This window comes from Leopardus geoffroyi, chromosome C1, assembly GCF_018350155.1.
Source record: "Leopardus geoffroyi isolate Oge1 chromosome C1, O.geoffroyi_Oge1_pat1.0, whole genome shotgun sequence".
NCBI lineage: Eukaryota > Metazoa > Chordata > Mammalia > Carnivora > Felidae > Leopardus > Leopardus geoffroyi.
Genome location: NC_059328.1, coordinates 125909134 through 125934825, shown reverse-complemented (window position 1 = coordinate 125934825; position 25692 = coordinate 125909134). Strand labels below are relative to the sequence as shown.

Below are 25692 nucleotides of genomic sequence, written 5' to 3'. Positions count from 1 at the left end.
CTATTCCTTTTTTCACAGTCAGCTACACAAAAGGCAGGAGACACATTTTTTTTTTTTCTACATGGTTAGTGCCAAGAGTATTTAATTCAGTTGAATCATTAGGCTACAGGAAAAAATGACTTTACAAATGACTTCTCCTAGTGCTGTGTTCTAAACTCTATCAGCCTTAAAGTTCCCAGCTTATACAAACTTCTAATATCCCTTTACTAACTGAAATCAAATTCTTAGATAACCCTCCTAAACACAATTTCAAACATATATACTTGTTGCCCTAAGAGTAACATAAATGAGAATAAAAGGAAAATAACTGATAACAAACCTAACGTGTATTTCCATATGCAATTAGTTGGGCAAGACAAATCTAGAAGGCATAATGGGGTCATTAGATGCTTGTGTATTAATGTCAAATAAAAAAAACAAATGGGTCAGCTACAAATGTGGACTGACACGGGTAACATGGTGATGCCATGGGTAGTATGTTTTTCCAAAATGGAAAACACCTCTTGGTAAATTTCCCAACAAAACAAAGCACAATCCTTCTTCTTCAGCTGAGAAAGTCAATGCTAAGTAAAACATACAAAATGTTCTTTGTTTTCTTTTAAAATAGGTCTCTAGGTTCTGGTAGTAAACAGGCTTTGTTGTCCATGACTGTCTCATAGTGGGACATGGGATACATTTTGGAGTGCAAGACTGTCCTACCCATCATAGATGGTTAGCATCCTGGGTCCCCACCAATAAATGCTAGTAGCACTCCTCAATCATTAACAACCAAAACTACCCCCAGAAATTTCTAAAAAGCCCCCCATAAGACTCCCTGGAGCTAGCCCAAATCCACAATGCAATTTCCAGTTCTGGCCACTTCTGGGTGATGTCAAGCTGGGCCACTGAAGACATACTGCCCAGGAAACTGGAATTTGTGTTACAAAGGAACGACTAGTCTTGCTGGGTGGCTTCCCCTGTAGCTAATGAATGCTATTACCAAGAGTCCTGTCCTTGGGACAAAAAACAAAACAAACAAACAAAAAAAAAAAAACACAAAGCAGGGGGAGAATTAAGATGGACTGTGGCTTCCTGCTCCTGGAGCCCTAATATGAATTCTCCACTTTTACTGAAGCAAGCTCCATCAGGTTTCTGTTGCCAGAAGGGTCTTACTAATAACAACTGTCCAATCACCCACCTGAACTAAGGGAGGCAGCTAGGATCAAAAATACTCAGGAGAGGGGCGCCTGGGTGGCTCAGTCTGTTAAGCATCTGACTTCGGCTCAGGACGTGATCTCACGGTTTGTGAGTGTGAGCCCCGTGTCCAGCTCTGTGCTGACAGCTTGGAGCCTGGAGCCTGGAGCCTGGAGCCGGCTTTGGATTCTGTGTCTCCTTGCTCTCCCATGTGTTCTCTCTGTCTCTCCCAAAAATAAATATTAAAAATTAAAAAAAAAATTCTCAGGAGAATCTATTCTAATGTCAAAGAAGCTACCTCATTTGGGGGACATTTCTCAGATTTTACGTAAACTCTCCATGCTATAGTTGAAGCTCATTTGTTTTGATTTCTTTTTTACTGCCAATAAATAAGTGAGCCAGTGACCATTCTTCACCTGGCATTTCAGATTCTAGAAAGATATATCCAGATCATTCTGAAACCCTTCCTGCCTCAGCTCCTTCTCATCAATCACGTTAGCCCTACAACATAAATAACACTTTTGTCCTTCCTTGACAGAGTTGGAAAATTTAAGTGTGAGAAAAATTTGGCCTTTAAGAGCCCAATGGGGGGGTCTGAATGAAAAAAACACTTTTTTCCCCAAAGTGTTTCCAACTCCAAAAGTCCATGATTTAATGTGTTTAAAGTGTATTATGCTCAGGAATAATAGCACCCTAATTCAGAAATGTGGCAATAAGGACCAGTTGCCAGAAAGGTGTGGTGAAAGAGGCCAAGATCACTGTTTCTCTACCTCTTCCACTAATGGACTCCATTATATTACAAAAAAAAAGCACTGCTGCAATCTAATGAATAAATAACTAGCACTTGAATGGAATTTGTGTCCATTTTAATTCCAGCTAGTTTCCACAAGAAAGCCTCATTTACATTTGAAAAGGGGGTAGGGGGTGGATAATATTTCTTAAAATGAAACATTTTATTTATTTATTTAAAATTTCTAATGTTTATTTTTGAGAGAGAGAGAGGGAGAGAGAGACAGAGAGAGAGAGACAGAGCTCAAGCAGGGGAGGGGAGAGAGAGAGGGGGAAACAGCATCCAAAGCAGGCTCCGGGCGGGCTCTGAGCCATCAGCACAGAGCTCCACGCGGGGCTCGAACTCACAGACCACGAGATCATGACCCGAGCCGAAGTCAGACGCGCTCAACCGACTGAGCCACCCAGGCGCCCGTAAATGAAACATTTTAGAAATGGTTAAAAAGTTTCCTATATAACCCAGTCGGGTATAATGTTAAATCACAAAACCTTAATTGTTGAATCTAAGTTAATAGAAAAGAAAGTCTGAGTATGACCCAGGAAAAGAAGTAGTTTTCACATGTGCCAGATTTGTTTAGTGTAACCTGCAGAAGAGTATCAGGAGAGCTAAAGGTCACCTGAACAGTGTCTTCTAAATGGAGGTTTGCAACTAACTGATGGGTTATGAAATCAATTCAGTGCAAGGGTCAGAAAACATTTTCTTCAAGAGCCAGGTAGTAAATACTTTAGGCTGTGCAGGCCAGATGATCTCTGTCACAATTACTCAACTCTGCCATTGGAGCTTGAAAGCAGCGACAAAAAAAAAACATGAACAAATAGGAGTAGCTGTGTTCTAATAAAACTTTATTTACAAAATAAGCAGCAGGCCATAGTGCTGCCTCCTGACCAGCACTTTTTAAGTGAATGGAATGGAATGGAATGGAATGGAATGGAATGGAATGGAATGGAATAGAATAGAATAGAATAGAATAGAATAGAATAGAATAGAATAGAATACAATAGATCTTTTCTAAGTTTATTTATTTATTTTGAGAGAGAGAGAGACAGACAGTGAAGGAGGGGCAGAGAATGAGGGAGAGAGAAAATCCCAAGCAGTCTCTGTGCTGTCAGTTCACAGCCTGATAACAGGACTCAAACCCACAAACTGTGATATCATAATCTAAGTCAAAATCAAGACACCAGGCTCCCCTGGAATAGAAAACATCTGAGGACATCAGTGGCAGGGGAGTAGCTACCGTTTCTTGAAACTCTTCCTACTGTTATATACATGTATATGTGAGTTAAGAGTTAATATGTGTTTATTACTGTAGGTTGGGGTCAAACTCACTGTACTAGAAATAACAAATACTTTGAAGAGGAAAAGCAAGTCTGCTTAGGACTAATTTAAAGGACATTCAGGTGAGGAAGAAAGAAAGAAAGAAAGAAAGAAAGAAAGAAAGAAAGAAAGAAAGAAAGAAAGAAAGAAAGAAAGAAAGAAAGAAAGAAAGAAAGAAGGAAGGAAGGAAGGAAGGAAAGAAAGAAAAGAAAAGAAAAGAAAGAGAAAGGAAGGAAGAGAGAGAAAGAAAAAGAGAAGAAAAAAGAAAAAAAGAAAAGAAAAAAAAGAAAAAGGGTAGATACAATGGGCAAGTTCTCCAGCCTAAACTATAACCTTAAAAGAATATTTTAAAATATATTAAATGTGTTACAAGAATATTAATTAGGGGTGCCTGGGTGGCTCAGTCGGTTAAGCGTCACACTTCAGCTCAGGTCATGATCTCGCAGTCCATGAGTTCAAGCCTCACATCGGGCTCTTGGGCCGGACAGCTCAAATCCTGGAACCTGCTTCAAATTCTGTGTCTCCCTCTTTCTCTGCCCCTCCCCCCCCCAAAATAAACATTAAAAAATAAAAATATTAATTAGTTATGAGTAGTCCAAAATGATATTCAAACAGACATTAAAAATACTTCTTATGCTATTCAAACATCTGAGACGAGGGGTGTATCAGTTAGCAGTTGCTGTGTAACAAAGCTCCCTAGAACTCAGTGGCTTGAAACAACAATCAGCGATTATTTCTACAGCTCTACAGGTCAGCTGAATGGTTCTGGTGATCTAGGACAGATTCACCTGACCTTGCCAAGGCATGTTCAGGAGACTCTAAGCACCCAACAGTTCAGCTGGAGGCTGGCTGGTCCAGGGTGGCCTCAGCTGACACAGTTTGGCTCATCCCGTGTGTCTCTCAGAACTCTCCATTAGGCTAGCCTAGGCATGTTTGCCAGGTGGTGGCAGGGATCTAAGAGAGCAAGTCCAGCTGTGTAAAAGGCAATCAGAAACATGCAGGCTCTTTTAAACTTGTTCACAGGATATTTGCTAACATCCCACTAGCCAAAGCATCACATGGCCAATCCCAGTGGTGGGGGAGGGAAGAAAAGGGGACTATAGAGTTATAAGGCAAAAAGTATAGAGACAGGGAGGCCATTAACTGGGGCCATCAGTGCAATTAATCTACCACAGGCAATATTTATTGTCTGTTATCATGTTGGCAGAAGCAGAGAAATTTGACATTATTTTACATTTCCCTTACCATTTCTCATTTTGTTTTTCCATTATCACTTCTGAGGCAGAAAGACAGAGTGAAAAGAACACAGACTTCACAATCAATGAGATCCACTTTTGCATTCTGGCTTCATGACCCTGGGCAAGTTTCCTTAGTACCTCAGTTTCCTCACAGAAGTAGGACTGGTAATAATTACACAAGGCTGGACACATAAATGTGCATAGCTCAATGTCCAACCAAAGCAGGACTCAAATCCTAAATACAGTGTTTTGCAAATAGCTGACTTTAATATATTCAAAAAGATGAGGGGAACTTGCCTAAATTTCCTATGACAGTAAAGTTCCTCAACAGAAAGAAGGAGATCTACATAAACAGTAAAACAAACAAACAAACAAACAAACAAAAAGCAATTCTTTACAAAGAGTTTAGAGCACTGTGGGAGGCAGAAAAATGGCCCCAGAGATGTTCACGTCCTAATCCCTGGAACCTGTGAACACACTACCTTACAGGACACACAGGATTACTTTAAGGACCTTGAGATGAGATTATCCTGGATTATTTGGGAGGGCCCAATCTAATCACATAGATCCTTAATATCGGAGAACCTTTCCCAGCTATCATCAGAGAGCCAGGTTGATGGCAGAGGGACAAGGACTCAGCTCAGCATCACTGGTTCTGACCGCGGAGGAAGGGGGCACAAGCCTACGAATGTGGGTGGCCTCTAGAAGCTGAAAGAGGCAAGGAAGTGTATTCTTCCCTAGAGTTTCCAGAAGTGGACACTTGGTCTTAGCCGAAGGGGCCTGTGTTGTCTCTCTGACCTACTGAAATATAAAACAATAAATTTGTGTGGCTTTAAGCCACTAAATTTGTGGCTATATATAGAAAGATTGCGTAATCTTATAATCTTCATACTAAAGGCTGACGATGAGAAAACAGAAAAGTCTCTCTCAAAGTCACTGGAGTGGGAGGAAGAAACCGGAACTTGGAGAACACTAACCAGGCACGGCATCAAAAATGGAAAGCTGTATCTGATTCTGTTTTAGGGGCAATTAGAGAAAAGGCACTATGATAGAATAAGCAACTCATTATCATGGAAAACACTTTACTGCAGTCTATAGGAGAGTGTAATAAAATCATTAGCCATACAATCTCCAAAGACATCCTAGCTACAGCTGATAAGCCTGTGCTAGGAGAAAAACAGTATTAACAAAATCCTTCTACACCAACTTTCTGGAGACTTCTTTTAACTGAGGGCTACTCCAGATCTGCAGCTCCAATCTGACCACTCCTACTTCTTGTTGTAGATAACAGAACAATGAGGCAAAGAGTGCTAACAGCGTAGACATGAATACACACACAATTTCACACAGTAGTACCAGTTTGTTGGGTTTCATGAGCCCAAGAATTGTGCTCTTACTATGGAAAAAATGTCCACAAAAAGTCCTCTGATTGATTTAAACAACAGAACTGTAAACAAGCACAACCAAAGAGGCCCTCAAAACTAGGAAAACACCTAGAATATTAAGGACAGATTACGGAAAGAAGAGTTAGATAAGCATGCTGAACCCAACCAAGAAGGCATACTAGAAGAATCCCACGTATGTAGGAGAAGCTAAGAGATGCCTCGTATGACACATGAAGAAACAAAATCACAGAACGTTGAACTGACCTGCATGTAGACAGCCGGCTAACTGCAGACAGGCCCGCCTGTCACGGTGGAAGTTTACCCAGGATGCCAGGATGCCCAGCTGATTATGTGAGCGGCCAGGGGCACAGGCCTTGTGGGAGGGTGCCTTCTAGAGCTCTATACTCCTTTCTGAGAAGTCCTTGGGGCTAGATGCATTGTTTTTTTTTTAGCCAACCTAGGAAACAACTTTCCCTTTCTGAAGCTTATTGGACCTCAGAAAAGCAAATAAGAAACAAAAAAAAAGGAATGGTGAAACTACAGAAGAAACATGGTAACATTCACCTAAGAGAATTACATCTGTATGTCCTAAATGATGACTAGTGAAAGATCACCCACATAATGTCCCCTTGGGAGGCCCTTCCCCTCCAAATCCCCACTTAGTTCTGCCTCTAACCCCAGTGGCTCTGAAAAATTACAGGAGAGGGGGTGAGGGAAATCCCACAGAAATAGGAAAGAAATATCAAGAAATGCACCGAAGGAACACAGAAAGATCCTACTTAGCATGAGGCAGAGGTGGAGCTCTCCTAAAACACATAAGAGAAAGAGTCGGTCATGTAGAAAACTCACTGGCAGGAGCACTAGTAAATTAAAAAAATCGGAAGTGAAAATAACAGATGGTTAAAAAAAAAAAAAAGGACCTACAAGGAGATTGATATCAAACTGCCTGTTCTTTTAATGTAGTTGTTTGGCGGGAAGCTGTAATGAACGTATGTACACAGAATTTGGCCCAGCTTGCGGCAGGGTAAATCCTTAGCCTCGTTCCCCAGGGCACTGTGCCACATAACCACAGAAATCCGCGAGCCTGGTCATCTTCTGCTCTTTGAATCTCAAGTTCCCAAAGGAAAAAACAGCTTCACTAGGGGAAACAGGTTATTTCTAGGCGGAGTAGTAAGAACCAAGGCTTTTTATTTCTAAATATACAAAAATAAACAGTCCAGAAGAATAGTGATAATAGAGGGTTGGTTCCTCTTAGGTAAGCATTTCAACTGTCTACTACAGGGAGTCTACCAGCAAAAGCAAAAACAACTTGAGTTTTCCTCAATCTTTTTTTATTCAGTAAGGGAATTTTCTTTCTTCATGCCACACCTCCTTTGCCATATGTATGGGATTATACAACGTTAGGACGGAACAGAACTTTGGAGCTCATTCAATCCCCTCTTACTTTTCCACAGAAGAACTGAGGCCCAAAGTGGTCACAAGGGCTGACTTAATGTGTTCTTCATTTGCATACTGCCTCCTAACTGAACTTAACTCTTCTGTGTGGCCCTGACCAGGCCTAGACTTTAAACTCCTTGAGCACCTAGGGACTACTTATTAACCAGAAACACTCAGAATCTGGAACAGGCAGGAGCCCCGGGATGCCCAATGCAATGCTAGTCCTACTCAAGGAATAAAATGAAAGGAAATGGTGCTTGCTGTTGCGTCCAACTGGAAGATTCCACCAAGTATGGTAATTCCAGTGGTCAGAGGAATATTTTTCAGGGCCTCAGCAATCCTTCCAGGAATCCACAGACACTGTGGGATTGTCCTCACGGGCCCTTTATTAGAAGCCCTGAGGCCTCTGCCAGGTCACCCCTTGCCTACCCCATGCTCCTATAGAATGGAAATCAATGCTGAGTGGGGCCAGAAGCCCTGAGACACACATAGACAGAGAGACAGAAACAGACAGACACACATACACACACACACACACACACACACACACACACACACACACAGAAAAGGAGAGAGGGAGAATTTAAGAGTGAAATGTAAAATCGATACCAGACTGTACTCTTAAAATGTCAAACTTAACATTCAGAAGGGAATACCTCACTTAAAGGTATAATATAAGTTGCTCAGATTCTCCCACATGGGGATGGTAAAAAGATGTGGACATACCACCTGCTCCCCACCAGATTCCAAGGTGAAGTCGGATGTGTGCCTACAGGGGGTTCTAGGAGTGGGAGAGACAGATGTCAAATGACAAACTATCACATTTGCTTCCTGAATCATTTCTGAAGACAAAGCAGGTACACATCTGTTATCAGTTGTTATCAATTGCTCCTATAGACCAAGGGTCAGAAGTGAAACCCAGCTTTGTCACTACTGCCCACTGGCTGATAAGCCCTTCTCCCTCTGCACCTCTATGCCCTCAGCTAGAAAGAGAAGGAATCAGGAGGGATCTCCCTGAGCTGCTTTTCAACCCCTGAGTGTCTAAGCTTCCTCTTGGCTTTGGTTGGAAAGGAAGGGCTGGCTGGAACAGGGTGAGCTTGCTAGCCTTAACTAAGCATAGTGCAGCTAATATGGACTCTAGACCTAGACCACCTGGGTTCGAATCCTGGCCCAGCCACTTGCCAGTTGTACGTGACCTGGGCCAGGTTTCACGACCTTGCAGAGGTCTCAGTCTCCCAATATATAAAATGGGAATAACAATAGTATCCACCTTACTGTTGTAGCAAAGAGTAAAGGAAATACAAAAGAAACATTTGCAACCATGTCAATTACAGAAGGTAATTTTTTTTCATCCCATCTCTATTTTCTTGCTCACCTCTTCTTGACACTTCTCCACTAAGACACATAATATCTGTGATGATCACCAACACAACACACTTCCATGGGTGGACTGAGACATGAAAGACTATTATACTTCCAAAACTATTATAGTGGAAGACTGTTCTATGTAGGATACTTATGAAAAGCATCTCACCAGCATGACAGGACTTAGAAGCCGTCTGTGCTCAGAACTACAACACTAAGGACTGCAGCTTAGACAGGAGTGGGTGGGTGGCACACGTTCCCACCAGGGCCAGCCACAAAAATCACAGAGGGATGCAAAAGTGACGCTGTTATTCTATTCTAGGTGTAAAAAGTGAATCAAATGCAAACACCAGTATTTAGCTCTTGCAAGTAATAAAGTACTTAGATACACCTCACTCCTAAATTCATGCCATGGCCAACAGGGTTGAGAAATACTCCTTCGCCATCATATATAACCTCCCCAGCTAGGGCCAAGGTCCAGCAGGCCTTAACACAAGCATCGCAGGGTGGGGGCGGTTTACAGGGAAAACCCCACCAAACCCAGCCATGAAAGCTGATCCCCATGGCCTGTCCAGATTTTTCAGACCTGACAAACGGCCTCGACAGAAAGGCTCCTGTTCTCTTTGCAGAAAGTTATGTGTTCAGACAAGACAGCTCCGGGATTTTGAAGAAATAAAGTGATTCTTCCAACCCCTCTCCTGCACACATACAGCTTTCCAGATGCGACAAAGTCGGGGAAACATGAATTTAAGCAATGAAAGAATAAATAAATAACACAGCCCAAGTGGGCAAACACAGCTCAAGTCCCCATGCTTCCAGCCAACAGAGAACATGGTTAAAAGCACTAAGGCTCCTGGGACCCAACTTGGCGACCTTCCAAGAGCTATTAGTTTGCATTAACACACTGAAAGAGAAGGTCAGATAAATTAAAAGTGAGAAGGTAATTTTGAAGAAGGACGTCTTTATACTCAGCACCGGCACAGGGCATGGCTCATGGCAGCTGCCATATAAACACTCAATGAACACACCTGCAGCTGGCAGAGGTCACACCATGCTCAGATTTTTAATGTTGACACAAGATGCAAGATACCACAGAGACAAGACTTAGATTAGAAACTCTAAGGGGCACCGGGGGGCTCAGTCAGTTAAGTGTCCGACTTTGGCTCAGGTCATGATCTCACGGCTCGTGAGTTCAAGCCCCATGTTGGGCTCTGTGCTGACTGTTCAGAGCCTGGAGTCTGCTCTGGATTCTGTGTTTCCCTCTCTCTCTGCCCTACCCCCACTCGTTCTCTCCCTCTCTCTCTCTCTCAAAAAAAAAAAAAAAACATTTAAAAAAATCTTTAAGGAAAGAAACTTTAACAAGGGTCGGGAGATCTTTACTCAATTTCAAACAAATTAGAAAGTACAATTATCTTCTGGTTATTAGGAGTGACTCTATACTTCAAAGCACTTGAGAACTTTAAAGGCAGCCTAGTAAAACTTGCATTGACAAGTACCAGATTTATTTGTGACCCAAACCTCTCAACTGTCACCCACAATGGCATCCTCCCCCAATATAAAATTATTCCCTTTCTTTTTTAAAAAGTACCTGGATTCTGGAACACATACATCTTCCTTCAGCCAAAACTATCAATTAACTGATCACCTGACACAAGGACCCTTTCTCAAACTTTGACACTCATCACAATAAACCCTCTGAGACAAAGCTCCTGGCAGTGTGTGCTTTCCTGATATTTACTACAATGATATCAACAAAGAAAGCCACCCCCCACCACCACCACCCCTCCTTTCTGGGCCCAGAAGGCCGAAAGACACAAGGAGGAGGGAATAAAATGAGTACCCACTACTTTTTACATCTCTTGGCAAGGAGCAGGGCAATTACCCACCTGGATGATCACAAGTGTGAGAGAGGACATGAACCTCCCAACCCAAGTCTTATGATGACCGCTCTATGCACTTTTCTGGACATCTCCGCTGCACATACCGGTCACTGTCTGTCCCCTGCCAAAATCAATCTGAGGGTGACTCTGCAATGACTTAGATCCCAAGCCACATGGAGCATTTGGAAAGGTGGTGTTAAGTGAGGGACATCTACAATGGACCCTGAGGAGCCACACTTCTAAGGGAGGAACCAAAGGCCTCCCCTTGGGCTAGAATCACAGGGGGACTAGCATTTCAATGCTTTTGGAGGCCAGCTGGGCAGAAGGCTGGCTTAGTTATTTTTAAACTGAGAAACTGAATGGGAAGGGAGAAAATTTGAATTCCTGTGCTCTCCTGAAATGAGGTCCCTTCCAGCTCCAAGATGCTACTGAAGAACATTGCATAGGCACATACTTCTTTATGAGAATGTACATATACATACATACGTGTGAGTGTGTATGTCTGCTCTATTCACACTTGGAACACAAAGCGCTTGAAATGTGCACTGCTGGGATCACAAAGCTCCTGAGCAGCTTTGCAGCACGGCTGGAGCACCCATATGCCACTGACAGATATGGGCAGAGTCTGAGCCCCCAGTCTCCCGCCATTGCAGTCCACCTTAACACCAGCCGGCAACTGCTCCTGTAGGTGCAAACCCCCAAAGCCCCAACCCAGGCCTGCAGACTCCTTTCTCCTAGTGATTCTGGTCACAAGTGTCCCAAACCCAGGCAAGCTGGAACAAAGGTGGAGACCAAAGGAAAAGCCAGCACCCAGCTCTGCCAGAGTGTAGGTGTCAGGCAGAGGCACTCGCTTCTCCTCTTGTCACAGCACCTAGAAGGGGCAGAAGGGCCATCCTCTTCACCCTCCTCTATCGTGGCCTTTTTCAGAACCTCTCCACTTCACTCCGACTACATTGAGTTGGTAACTGGAGAAAACTAAAAAGGCCTCTAGAAAATGGAGCGTCACTCTAATCCTGACAAAGTTAAGGTTGCTTACCTCAGCCGTGAACAAGAACAAGAACAAGAACAAGAAGAATTTGTAGGAAAGCAGGAAGTGGGGGTGGTGGTGAAAACTCATTTATTAAGTCAGATCTGTGATGGGCTTGCCCATCGCGAAAAACTGTTTTTTGATTTCTTGAATCAAAACAAGGCAGGTCTGATCCTGCGTCAAGGATCAGGATAAGGGTGATGCAGTAGCTAACATGGTGGTGGGTGGGGAGGGGGTGCTCGAGGAGTAAAACCCAGCCAAGTTGCTCAGGTCCTGATAATGAACACAGGCAGGGGCACCAGCCCCCCAATTGCCTCTCTTTACAATGAGATCCTGCTGCTCATGCTCGAATCTGAATTGTGTTTCCAGGTGCACCGGGCCATCCCACCGAGCCCGGTACAAGCCTTAGCCTTCCCCTCCCCAACTTCACAGCTCCATAAATGCCCAACCTTCCCTAAACGGGCGGCCACAGCCAGGTGCAAACAAACTGTGCCCTCCCCTGAGCCGGGCTTGGCAATCAGAACCAGGAGCACCGGGCTCTAGACCCCGACCCCGGCATCTGAGAACCTCAAGCATCGCCTGCTTCCCGCAGAGCACCCCGCTGGCGCTCACAACGCGGCTGGACAATGCAAGCGCCACCTCTTCCCTCTTGCGCGCGGTAGCTACGAAACCACGGCTTTGTGTGTGACAGCAAGTGTGTGCGCGAACGTCCCCAGCTCACACACCCCCTTCCACCCAGTCTGCTTCCTGCGCGAGGTCCGCGCGCTCAGCGAGTGCATAGAGAGCGGGTCCGACCGCACCGCCAGGCCTCTGGCCTCCCAGCCTCGGACCTGGCCTCGGGGAGCGAGGGATGACATCCACACCCCCGTTCCCAGCCGCGGGGGCGGTCGGCGCGAGTAGCGTCGGGAGCTGAGCAAAGGCTAGGCAGGGGCCAGGGGCACCAAAGGGCTACAGGCGGGCGCCGCGCCCCCCACCCACGCGCTCGGTCTCCCCCAACTTAGCTCGCAGCCGACCCGGAGGGGGCCGGGGCGGCTCGCGACTCGGCAGGAAGTTCCCAGGGCCGCACTGAGCATGCTCTCGGGGAGTGTGTGCGCGGGTGTGGGCTCTGAGCTCCCCGCAGCCTCTTCGGCCAGGCAGCCTGGCGGAGCGCGCGGGTGGGATCGCGGGGCCGGCGGCCGGCCCCTAGGGGTGGGGGTTTCCTCGGGCTTCCTTGGTCCCCCAGCCCGGAGGAGCTCCGGCCGCCGCATCCCTTCTCTTCTGGGCCTGGGGCCAACCTCCCTTCTTCCTCTCCCCTGGCCGGTGGCGGAGCCCGCCCTGTGCGCCCGGGTCCCGGGGACCCCAGCTCGGCCCACACCCGCAGCGCGACCCCACCAGCCTCCTCCGAGGTCCGAGCGCCCATCTGCCATCCCCGGCAGCTCGCCTCCGGTCCGCGCCACCAAAGCCTCCTCTGGTCAGTCCTTTTCCCAAAGGGCCCTGGGGGGGCCTCCTGTCTCCCCTGGGGAGGGCTGCCCCGGGCAGGTGGGCGCCTCAAGGCGCGTCCCCCGCTGCACTCCCGGGTCCCGCAGAGCGGCTGCAGCCAGGGCACCCACGCAGGCGGCGGGCGGAAGCCCCTGGCCGCGCCGCCCTCGGTGCAGGCTCTCGCCGCCCGCGCTCAGCTCCCCGCGCCCTCCGTGGTCCCCTCTGCGTGCATCTCTCCGCGGGGATGGCAAGCCCGACGCGATCTCCCCGACCCAGTAGCTCTCACCTCCTTGTTGAGCAGCAGCAGTAGCAGCAGGGAGCGCCCGCCAGCCGCTGTCCCCGCGGGGCCCACGACACGGCGGGGCACGGGGTCGCGGCGCCCCGAGCCTGCGGCGCGGCTACCTGGGTTGGATCGCGCCCGGGGCCGCCGCGGGTGCCGCCGGAGCCGCAGGGCCGCCGCCGAGCGGGCCGCGGCAGGGACGGTCTACAAACTCCCAGCCCTGGCGGGGCCGCGCGCGGCGCGTCCACACACGGCCCGGACGCGGCAGAAACACTCCTCGGGGACTTAGCCTACCAGGGCGAGGGTCTGTCCGCAATTTCTTCCAACACCCCCCTGCCTAACCTCTCCAACTTCTCCCCGCTTCTGGGCTCTCGGCTCCTGAAGGCAAGGATTCTGGTCAGAGACGTTGGGCAAACTCCCCGCCCTCCCAGGCAGAGCGCTCAGCCAATTCGGAACGCCCCAGCTTTTCAGGGGCCGTCTGCAAACTCTCAACTCTGTGGGAGAGGACTTCTAGCAACCTTTCAATTCCGCAGCCCAAAGGGAGAAAGGAGCGAGGGAGACAGGTTAATCGTAGCCATAAATAATATTCTAGCAAGGTCAGGGTTAGTGTGCAAATGTTCATATGACGAAGCATCCTCCCGAGTGGTGCAGTCCAGGGGCTTTTAAGCACTAGGGGCATTCCAGCAGTGAAGCCCAGTGAGGGAAGACTGGGGGCTCACCCATTTACAGGTGCATGCAACTTTAATAAATGTCCTGAGTCTCAGTGTCCTTTGCAGAACGGGTTATAGGTAGCCTTCTGAGTCTACCACTTGGTTTTTTTTTTTTGACCTTGGACAAGTCACTTAGCCATTTGAATTCAGCCTCTTTATGAGCATGATGCTGCCTCAGGAGTCTATTTTGGAGATGAAATAAAATATGTGAAAAGTATTTAGGTATATTTGGCATATAGTAGGCGCTCAATAAATGAATCCCATCTCTCTTTCTTTTTCTTCCTTCCCTCCCTGGATTCTACAAACACTCCGGATGAGCTAGGTGAACATTGTACTATTGTAAATTCAAAACGAAATAAAACACATCCCATGCCCTAAAGGTACCACAAACATTGACTGAGAAGACATATTAAATCCAACCAAACCCTGGGAGAGACAATGTTGTACAGTTGCATCGCTGAGCATTATAGATCATTGTTAAGTAGGATCTAGAATGGAAGACGAGTGGCCTGGTGGATCACCTAGGGGTCAAAATGACAGGATTCATAACCACAGCAAGTTTCAGGCCCTGTAACTAGTCACTACATCAGGTTCAACTTCCCTTTACCTTCCCTGTGGGATTTCTCCATCTCTACCTGTCCTCCTTAGGGTCTTCTGTCCTGAATTTAGATCACCCCACTTTACTGTCCACAATCCTCAACAGAGGCATTTAAAAACTGATCATGGAATTTTTAGACCCTAGAAATGACTTAGCCCCACTTTCTCATTTTGTAAGTGAGCTCTCAGGGCCACCCAAGTGGTTAGGGAAATCTTCTGACCCCAGGATCTTAGTAGAACACACCTCATGGCCTCTCTTACATTTAGCTAGCTCTTATCTCAAGGCACATTAGGTCAGTCCTACCTTTTACTTCAAGCTCAAGTAAACAGCTCTCACATTTTTTGAACGGATGAGCCCCCAATTCTCAGCTGTCTGAAACTCTCCAGGTGATACTCAAGAGCCACAAGGAAATCTGTAAGGGCAGGACTATTCCTCTTAATAAGACCTTTTGGTGAAATCCCAGGAACGTTGCAAGGCACGTATTTTTCTCAGTCCCTTGTTAGAAAATAAGGTCTCACAGTGCTTAGGGCACTAGAAGCGAAATAGAAGAAGAGTGACATCTGGTGGCCAAGACTTTCTGGGCTTTGAATATGGATGGTACAAATTCTAAATCTAGTAGATTTGCTTCAAAGCCAAGTTCCTGCGGGTGGTTAATAACTGTACCACTGGGTTGCCTAGAGATTTCTGAAAGACATCAGTCATTTAAACATCACAGACCCACTGCTATAGAGAATATTACATACAGTGATTATTTCAGGACCTTTTAAAAAATATATGTATATATAGAGAAATAAAGTTTAAGGGTGTAATATTCATATGTACACACATTATATGTATTTATATGATACAAATATATTTGTATTATATATATAGATTCTATTTATTTATATAAATAATATACTTACAATGCCTTTGAAGGAAATTAATACTATCTCAAGTATTTTTCTTATAGAGTTAACATATAATTTATATTAATAATTACTAAAGGATACTGCTTATGAACATAAAGATACTCACTAGGATGGAGTTGTGTATTTCATCACGTCCTCTCAAGAGAGAATTCATTATAAACTTAGAGAGGAAGAAAATAACACAGTGAGATTTCAATAGTGAAAGCCCTGGCTGCTGATGGTCAAGGTCATGCTTACCGGATGAACTGTGGTTGATTTTTGGCATTTCCACCACTTGTGAACAATGGATGTTAGGTTAAAAGAAGGAAGATGTTTGGCATTACTTCACAACAATGCAACAGTGTCTGTTGGTATTCCTAAGTCTCCTCTACTTCTTTCCATATATTCGTCCCATGTAACATACTTTAGATAATTGCTCAATTATAAATGTAGAAAACACAATTCTGTCTACACAATCAAACCCATTGTTTCTCAGCATCTCTTACTAAGCTCTGTGTGAATTATACTGATCTCATAACAACTCATGGAGCAGATTTACTATACCCATTTTATAGAAGAAGCAGCCAAGACTTTGAAAAATTAAGTAATATGCCCACCAACAGGCACTGCTGATTAGGGCCAGAGTCAGGATTGAATCCAAAGTTTTCCAAACTACAGAGCTCAAATCTTTCCATTACACTATGATGCCCACCTCCAGGAAACTAAGAAGAAATGAAGATCAGGGCAGAAATCACTCTGAAGAGTACACTAAAATCTAAAGGGGATATTTAAGGTAAGAAACACAAATCACATTTCTTAACCTATTCAAGTTGTATGAAAGTTATAAGCAACAAATAACAATTGTGTACCTAAACCTTATAAAGCTGGGACTATGTGCTTCAGTCTTAAAGCAGGTCTCTGTGAAATAAAAATATGTTTTGGTTGTTTTTTTTTTTTTGTTTTTTTTTTTCCTGCTCAGGACTTGAACTATCTTTAAAAGCTTGGGATTTATGTACTATGTAATCCCTGTGGAAGTTAAAGACTCCAATGGCAAAGGTGATCAAGTTTTTGAGATGGCTCTGCTGACAGTGGTAACAATGACCAGTGCCATGGTATTGATAGTGGAAGCTGGCATGGCTCGTATACAGTGGTAGAGAAAGCCGTGTCTTCACCTTACCAGTTCTATGAAAAGATCTGAGCCGTTGTTTCTAAATGCATGTGCCTCTGAGCCCAACTCTAAGCTTTCCTTTAAATAAATTCCTCTTCTCATTAAATCAGGTAGAGTACGTTTCTGTTCCTTGTAGTTAAGTAGCCTGACTGATACAGACATTAGGATCAACAGACACAAACCCTCAGGAAAACAGAAGAAGTGAAGGCTGGGTTATCTAATTTGAATAAGAAGGAGGACTGAAAGTCCAGCTGGTTGACAGGGTTTTCATGCAGGCAGTTTAGGGCATGGAGTAGCAAAATGCTTTATTCAGTTAACACTGTGCTCACCTAGAATGAAGCACCCTTTGAAAACAGTTCTGGGGAAACCAAGTAGCAGCTTAGGAACACAAGAACTAAAGTGGGAGTAAAGTGGCTGTCACTGTTGTTTTTTTTCCTGGAGTTAGCTTAGAGAAAGAGAACAATGAGCTCTGACTCCTAATTTCTCAGCTCAAACTCCTAAATTTTCAGCTCAAAGGACATATACATGAGGGACTTCTCTGTGATTTCTAATACAGTTAAACAACCAAACAACAACAATAACAATAAAGTTTCTTTTTTCTAGCAACTAGAAGTCAAGATAGGTGAAAACTAAAAACAAAAATTGATCTTGTGGGTCACTGAATTACAAAATCACTTAAATTCACAGCCTAAACACTCTCTTATCTGAAACCAAGGACATTGATTAGAACAGAGCAGGACTCTGATGACTGAATGGAGAGACACGAGAAAATTCAGATGACTTAATGTACATCACACCCCTCTATGTGTTGGCTTCCCTTGCCAAACAAATGAAGGCAATGATGAGGTTCCTAGCATACCTCAAGAGACCAAATGAAAAGATAAACCCTGAAGAAAACTTAACCATCACATGGAGTTTTGACAGTCTGCTAACTTGTAAGAGCAAAGTCCGGGAAATACATGTGGCAAGAGATTCTGAAAATTCTAGACCAAAAAAGGAAGAAGGCAGCTTTAGATTGGGCTGACTCTATTGATATGGAAGCAGTTATCAAAATTCTAGACCCAAAGTGCTTATGTGAGCAGTTGGGGATAATATTAATCATCTGCTCAGTTGGTGCTGAAATCCAGACTTCATGGGGAGCATAAATAATAATGCTAGCTGACACACATGTAGCTCTTGCTAGGTACCAAGCACTATTTAAAATGCTTTCACATATTGGGACACCTGGGTGGCTCAGTCAGTTAAGCATCCGACTTTGGCTCAGGTTATGATGTCACGGTTCATGAGTTCAAGCCCTGCACTGGGCTCTGTGCTGTCAGCTCAGAGCCCATTTCAGATCCCTCTCTGTGCCCCTCCACCAACCTCTCTCTCAAAAATAAATAAACACTTAAAAAATTTTAAGAAGAAAAGTTATAAAAAAGGCAATACTTTCATATATTGCTATTCAATCCTAAGAATAAGTTTGAGATAGGTATTATCATGCCTACTTATAAAAGAGGAAACTGAGGCATTTGAAGCTTCAACTGTAAGGGTTAAATTGTATTGTAGGGCTAATCTGTAGCCTTGAGAAATAACAGCTTTGTTTTGACACTGTAGGTTAAGAGATAACAGCCTTGTCCTATCAATCAAGGGAACAAAAGTTCAAGGAAAATCAACTGGATTAGTGCTTGATTGGATTGGGGCAAGGGCATGCCTGAACTGTTTCTACCCCCATCTGGGAACTATTTCTTTGTTCTGTTCCCAGTTGATGATAAGACGACGTGGTTGGCTATAAAAACTCTGTACCCCGGCTGTTCGAAGTCGCACTCTGGTCAAGAGTGTCTGTCCCGATCGGTAGGCCTTGCCTCTCATTGCAATAAACTTTGTTGTGACTGTCACTGGTGCCCATAGCATTCTGTTTCAGGAGTCATGTGGATGCAACACAGCAATTTCCCATATGCAGCTTGTAAGTGGTGAAGCTGAGATTCAAATCAGTTAGCTTGGTTCTAGAGTCTTGGTTTTTAAGATCTATGCTGAAGTTCTTATGAAGGCAACATGCCAGAAATACCTTGATACTATGTAGGGAAAGCAATCCAACAATTTAGGGAAAATGACATAAAAGATTCAGCAGGTGTCACCTACTTATCTATTCCACTAGTATGTTCTCCAAGATGCCCCAGAAGACATATTTGTCTCAGCACTGAGAAGCCCACTGGGGAAGGGAATGCCAGCATGTTTGAAAAGCACTGCTGTGGCTTTTCTCTGGAGGCCAGACCTCACAACAGAGTTGTAGCCCTCACTCAGTTCCCAAATCTGCTGACCACCAACCAGGAGCCCCTTGAAAATAAGAGAGACTGCTCATTTCCTCAAACCCCAATGGAGAACCATCCAAAAGCCATTCCCAGTCCCATTTTCTTTACTACATGCTACTACAGAGTCTGGAAAGCCAGATTCTTGCATTCTCCTGTCTACAAGTACTGGGTGTTGGGGCAACCAGTGACCCAGTTCTGGCCAATGAGATCTAAGGAAAAGTGTGCTGAGGGATGCTGAAAACAATGATTTGTTTCCTTTTAATAGAGATGTAGGAGGAGATAGGTGCTCACCTTGGCCACCCTTGTACTTCTTGCCTTTGAATGAGGTCATGATGCCTGGAACTGTAGCAGCCATCATTCAAATATAGGATATAAGTCTAAATGTAAAAGCCACTCAGGTGATCAGTACTTATGATGAAAAGAACCTGAGCTCTTGAAGAACCACGCCCAAAACCATGTGCCTCCAGGCTTCTTGTTATGTGAGGGAAACAAATCCCTCCCTACTTGTTAAGATATAATCTATCTCCCTTTTCTAACACTTGGCAAACCAAAGTACTCCTCAACGATAAAGTAACTCTTGAGAAAGGATCCAAAATAACAATACAGATATGTACTATGTATCTTCATTCCAACACACAGAAGAAATCCAAAACTTGTATATATTGCTATTCTGTCTTGCCTGAAAACTTTAAAGAGGATCCATTTATATCATTTACAGCAATATATTTTTAAAAATTCCCTTTCTCGATATTCTATCCACTTTGATCACAGCCTACAAAGCTCCAGGGCATCTTGCTCCAACTCTTTTTCTCTCTCTTTTCTCCTTGCTCCTTTCCTACTGCTTCCACCTTTATGATGTAGATTTCCTGGCTTCCAACAAGCAACAATGAAAAGGGAGGAAGGGGCCTTGTAACTGCAAAATTCCTTTCAGTGATGCCCAGCGCTCCTACATCAATAATTTTTGTTCCATCACATATAATTTTTTACTTTAACTTTTTAATTGTGTTTACAGTTGCTTATAGATTTCTGTATTTCAGATCCTATTACTGACTTTCATTTTATTTTATTTATTTATTTATTCATTGAGAGAGAGAGAGAGAGAGAGAGAGAGACCATAAGTGGAGGAGGGGCAGAGAGGGAGAGGGAGAGAGAGTGAGTCCCAAGCAGGCTCCGTGCTGTCAGCACAGAGCCCAACACAGGCCTCGAACACACAAACCCTGAGATCATGACCTGAGCCAAAACCAACAGTTGGAAGCTTAACCAACTGAGCCACCCAGGCACCCTATCATTGACTTTCATTTTTAAAGTAAAGATGCCTTCTCTTGGAAAATGAGCTGGTTCCAGTAGAAGACCAAGTCACATTTGAGAATGTCAAATGTCCACAAAGTGCATATCTTTGAATGCTCAGCCTATATTAACAGCCTATATTTAAATTTTTTTTTTTTAACATTTATTTATTTTTGAGACCGAGAGAGACAGAGCATGAACAGGGGAGGGGCAGAGAGAGAGGGAGACACAGAATCAGAAGTAGGCTCCAGGCTCTGAGCCATCAGCCCAGAGCCCGATGCAGGGCTCGAACTCACAGACCATGAGATCGTGACCTGAGCTGAAGTCGGACGCTCAACCAACTGAGCCACCCAGGCGCCCCATTAACAGCCTATATTTAAATATATTTCTATATTTAGAAATAACAGCCTATATTTAAAAAATAATTCTAATGCTTAAGATGGCATTATAGTAAAACCTTGGATTGTGAGTAATTTGTTCTGTGAGTGTTCCACAAGATGAGCAAACATTTCTAATAAATTTTAACTCGATAAATAAGCAATGTCTTGCAATAAGAGTAGTACTTGATACTGAATATCACATGATCACAACTGAGCCAATGGTTCTTGAAATTCTCTTTGATGTATGAGTGCTTTGGATTACAAGCATGTTTCCAGAATGAACTATGCTCACAAACCAAAGTTTTACTGTGTATGTAAAAGTGGGGGAGCTAGGCTTATTTCTACATAAGATTGTGTTAATGGTCCTATATTGGTCCTATATATATATTCCAGTTGCTGTTGTAACAAATTACCACAAACACAGTGGCCTAAAATAACACAAATGTATTATCTTACAGCGCAGATCAGAAGTCCAGAATGAGTATTAATGGGCTAAAATCAAGGTGCCAACAGGAGTTGGTTCCTTCTGGATGGTCCAAGGGAGAATCTGCCCCTTGCTTCTTGTAGCTTCTAGAAGCTCTGGCACTCCTTGGCTCCTCATTGCATCACTCCAATCCCAGTTTCTGTTATCCTATCACCTTCTCCCTGCTTTGACCTTCTTGCCTCTTTTTCATAAGGACCCTTGTGATTATATTTAGGGCCCACATGGAAAATACAGGATAATCTCTTCATCTAAATAGTCTAACAATCATAGGTGCAAATTCCCTTTTGCCATTTAGAGGGTCATCCACAGGTTCCAGAGATTAAGATGTGAACATATTTAAAGGATCCTTATTCAGCTTACCACATTCTACCTTCTGGCCCCCAAAGATTCACATCTATCCCACAGAAAAATACATTTACCCCTTTCCATTATGCCCCAAATTCTCAACCTGTCACAGCATCAAACCAAAGCTCAAAATCTCTCTGAATATTATCCGTTCAAGAGTCCCAAATCACTTCATCTAAATCAAGAATAAGACTCTGGGTACGATTCATCCTGGAGCAAAATTCCTCTCCATCCAAAGATTTGTGAAACCAACAAACAAGTTACTGGCTCCCCCAAATACAATGGTAAGACAGACCTAGGACTATAGTTATAGACATTCCCATTCAAAAAGGAATAAAATAGAGGGAAAGAAGAAGTCATTCATCCCAAACAATTTTGAAATCCACCTGTGAAAACTATTTCAAGGGCTGTGATTAAAAACCTCTGTGGCTTTTGGTTCAAATCCCTGAGGATGGGAGTTTATCCTGAGTCATTCTTTCTTTTTCATGAAGAGTAGAACATGTTTTCACTTAAGTAGTTTGATCCACCTGTTTCCTGCCTATGGAACTTGGGGAGTCCAAGAGTGTTTTGTTTTTACTTTGTCCCCTCTGTGTCCCCTTTGGTTCAAAGTGACAACATTTCTTATATAACATCATCAAGAACGTTGTGGGTCTCCCATGTATGTTACAGAGATTCCCACCATTAGACAAAAGTCTCCTCTACAGGTTCTTCCTGGATAGGCCCATGAGATGGCTGAGGAAATCCATTAGTCACATGCTTTATCTTTTCAAGGAGCCCTCTGTGAGACAGAATATAGTGACATTTTATTTCTTCCCAGGTACTTCCAGAAGATTGCCCACCCACACACTCAGCTTCCTCTCCAGGCTTTCTTTCCTGATTGTAAGTCTCCTAATTTTGGTCTTTTTTGTAATCTGGATAGGCTGAGAATTTCCAAAATTATTAATTCCTGGTTCCATTTGCTTAACATTTCTTTTCTCAATTTATCTCTTTCCTCTTGTATTTTACTACAAACAATAAGAATCAGGTAGTTTGCATCTTCAACACTTTATTTAGAAATCTCCTCAGCTGGGGTGCCTGGGTGGCTCAGTTTGTTACGTGTCTGACTCTTGGTTTCAGCTCAGGTCAGCATCTCATGGCTCATGAGTTTGAGCCCTGTGTCAGGGTCTGTGCAAATACACAGAGCTTTCTTGGGATCCTCTCTCTCCCACTCTCTCTATCCCTTGCCTGCTCACACATGCTCTCTCTCTCTCAAAATAAACTTAAAAAAAAAAAAATCTCCTCAGTGAAATATGCAAGTTCATCACTAACAAATTCTTTCCACATAAATATAGGACACAATTTAGCTAACCTTTCTACCACAAGAATCTCCTTTCTTCCATATTCCCACAACATATTTCTCATTTCCTCCTGAGCCTTTATAAGCAGTTTTTAACATCCATATCTCTACTAACAGTCTGTTCAAGGCAATCTAGTCTTTTTCAAACTTTAAATCATGCTCTCAATTCCAAAGCTACATCCACATTTTTAGGTATTTGTGACAGCAGCACCTCACATTCAGATACCAAAATCTGTACTGCTTTTCATTTGCCACTATACAAAAAAAAAAAAAAAAAAAAAACCCACAAATTTAGTGCCTTAAAAAAACATAAAAGTATTCTCTTATAGTTTGGAGGTCAGAAGTCTAAAATCAAGATGTTGGCAGGGCTACATTGCTTCTGGAGACTTTGGAGGACATTCTGTCTCCTTGCCTTTTCCAGCTTCTGGAGGCTGTCCTCAGTCCTTGGCTCGTGGCCCTGCATCACATCACCTTTTCTCCTTCTGTTTCCCATATCCTTCTTCTCTTTTTTTTTTTTTTTAATGTTTATTTATTTTTGAGAGAAAAAGAGAGCGTTAGAAGGGGAGGGGCAGAGAGAGACGGAGACACAGAATCCGAAACAAGCTCCAGGCTCTGAACTGTCAGCACAGTGCCCGATGTGGGGCTTAAACTCACAAACCGCAAGATTGTGATCTAAGACAAAGTCAGACATTCAACAGACTGAGCAACCCAGGCGCACCCCCGTCTTCTTCTTCTAATTCTGATCTTACTTCCCTCTTAGAAGTATCCGTGGTTACATTGGGTTCACCCAAAAATCCAAGATAATCTCTCCATCTTAAAACCCTTACTTTAATCACATCTGAAAAGTCCTTTTGCTATATGAGGTCATATTTTCAGGTTCCAGGGATTAGGATGTGCCATTCTGGCATGCATTATTCAGCCTACCACTGGCCCTAATTCTTCACCCCTCCTTGGAACCATGTCCTTTGTGGTGTCATTTTGTAGCACCCTCTCTCTGTGGGTGGGGTGTCCTCCCCACCCTTGAACTCTGGGCCTAGCCCTGTGACTTGATTTGGCTAATAGACAGGAGGCAAAAGTGATGTTTTCAATGTGTCTTTCAAATCTCCTCCTGTCTTTTGAGCTATTTCCATTGCCCCGAGGAGTGTTTCTATGAGTCTAGTCCAGTGATCCCACGAGCTGGATGAGGGACTTTGTGGAGAAAAGCCGCCCCATGCAAACATAGCTTAGGAGCCCCCAGCTGCTCCACAAACACAAGAGTAAGCCCAGGTAAGAGCAGATAGTCTCCACAGCTAACACTCAGATCTGAGATATGGATGCTTATTGTTGAATGCCACTGAGTTTTAGGGTAGTTTATTAAACAGCAATATAATTCTTTTATTTGCACAATAATTTTAAGGCCTAAGGAAGAGCTACCAATGGTCACATTTGTTCAGAATACCTAGAGTCATGTGAATTTAGCACACACATACACACTCTTCATTTTATAGCTTATTAAACTTAATTTGTCAGGGCTTTGCTAAAACTGCTTCCAAAGAAAATGTCTGGGCTGAATCAAAGTGGGACCAGAGAAAAATTGGAGAAGGCAATGATGTAAAAGAGAGGGATCATCTTTCTTGGAATGTCCTCAACAGAAGTTAAAATAATGAGGGAGACTTTCAGCCTTACTGAAAAAGACTTTCAAAGACCAGAAAATTATCTAAAGAACGCTTTCAGGCATTTTGTGTTGATGCTCTTCTTTGTTTTACAAATTTTGGAAATTAGAAAGGGTTTCTGAAAGTGTTTTTTGCAATACTGTTCAGCTGTCTTTTTAAAAAAGTTATTTATTTATTTTAATGTTCATTTTTGAGAGAGAGACAGAGCATGAGTGGGGGAGAGGCAGAGAGAGAGGGAGACACAGAATCCAAAGCAGGCTTCAGGCTCTGAGCTGTCAGCACAGAGACCCACACGGGGCTTGAACCCACGAGTCATGAGATCATGACCTGAGCCAAAGTCAGATGCTTAACCAACTGAGCCAACCAGGCGCCCCTCAGCTGTCTTAATTATGCTGTTACTGTTGTGGGTGTGTAGCAGTTGTGTGCCAACAGCCGATTGTGTGCATCTCTCACTGACTCCGTGTTCCGTGGTTTGGTGACATCAGGATGATAGCTAGCATTGAGCCATGGTGGGAGTTTTTAGATCATGGAAATCTTGCTTCAGTTATGGATGTGCGCATTGGGTCCTAATAGGAAGTGTATTTCTTACTCTGGGTCATGGTCAAAAGCTTGGAAGGCCATGGCCCTTATAGTGATTGAGTAAACTTCAACTCCCTGCAGTACTAACAATCTATTTGTGTACAACATTTCTGCCCCTGGACACAGAGCTTGACACGGCAGTAAAGCAAATGGTGACACTACCCAAATTAATTTGGAAATAGGCATTTTTCTATGGATGTTTCTGCTGTGGGTGTTCAGTTTCTGTATTGCTCTTTGTCCTCCATGCAGCTGCAGGAGCTGGGGGATAGGGTGTGTGTGTGTGTGTGTGTGTGTGTATGTGTGCGTGTGTGAATATTTCACCCTAATGTTTTCAGGCTACAAATTACAGTTTATGTCAGTAATGGGGAAAGAATGGGGATTTTGCTTGCATGACTTCCAAAGACAGTGGTGGTCCCTGCTGACCTTCTCTCAGTCCATGCTCCATGCCCCAGCAGTGCCATTCTTGAGTGAGATGGGACAGAGCTGGCTTTGAACCATGCTAGTGGCTCTTGTCTGCAGCCAGCAGGCACTTGCACAGTGATCTAAGAAACCTCAGGCTCCAGAATAATTCACCAGCTCTCTTGGACTGGGAACTAGATGCAAATCAAGTTTGCATTGGTAATGA

At 43.9% G+C, this 25692-nt stretch overlaps 1 protein-coding gene across 6 annotated transcripts in view; it reads right to left on the bottom strand.

Annotated features, from left to right (window-relative positions):
• Positions 1 to 13763, bottom strand: part of MGAT5 (alpha-1,6-mannosylglycoprotein 6-beta-N-acetylglucosaminyltransferase) — a 339575-nt gene extending 325812 nt beyond the window's left edge. For 2 of the 6 annotated variants that reach the window (XM_045479603.1, XM_045479604.1), the window contains exon 1: positions 13354 to 13749. The gene's annotated coding sequence lies outside the window, so the exon portion shown is untranslated. Of the gene's footprint in view, positions 1 to 13353 lie in introns of all 6 variants that reach the window. The other 4 variants (XM_045479607.1, XM_045479606.1, XM_045479608.1 and 1 more) reach the window with 4 other exon arrangements.
• Between the last annotated feature and the right edge of the window lie 11929 nt (positions 13764 to 25692).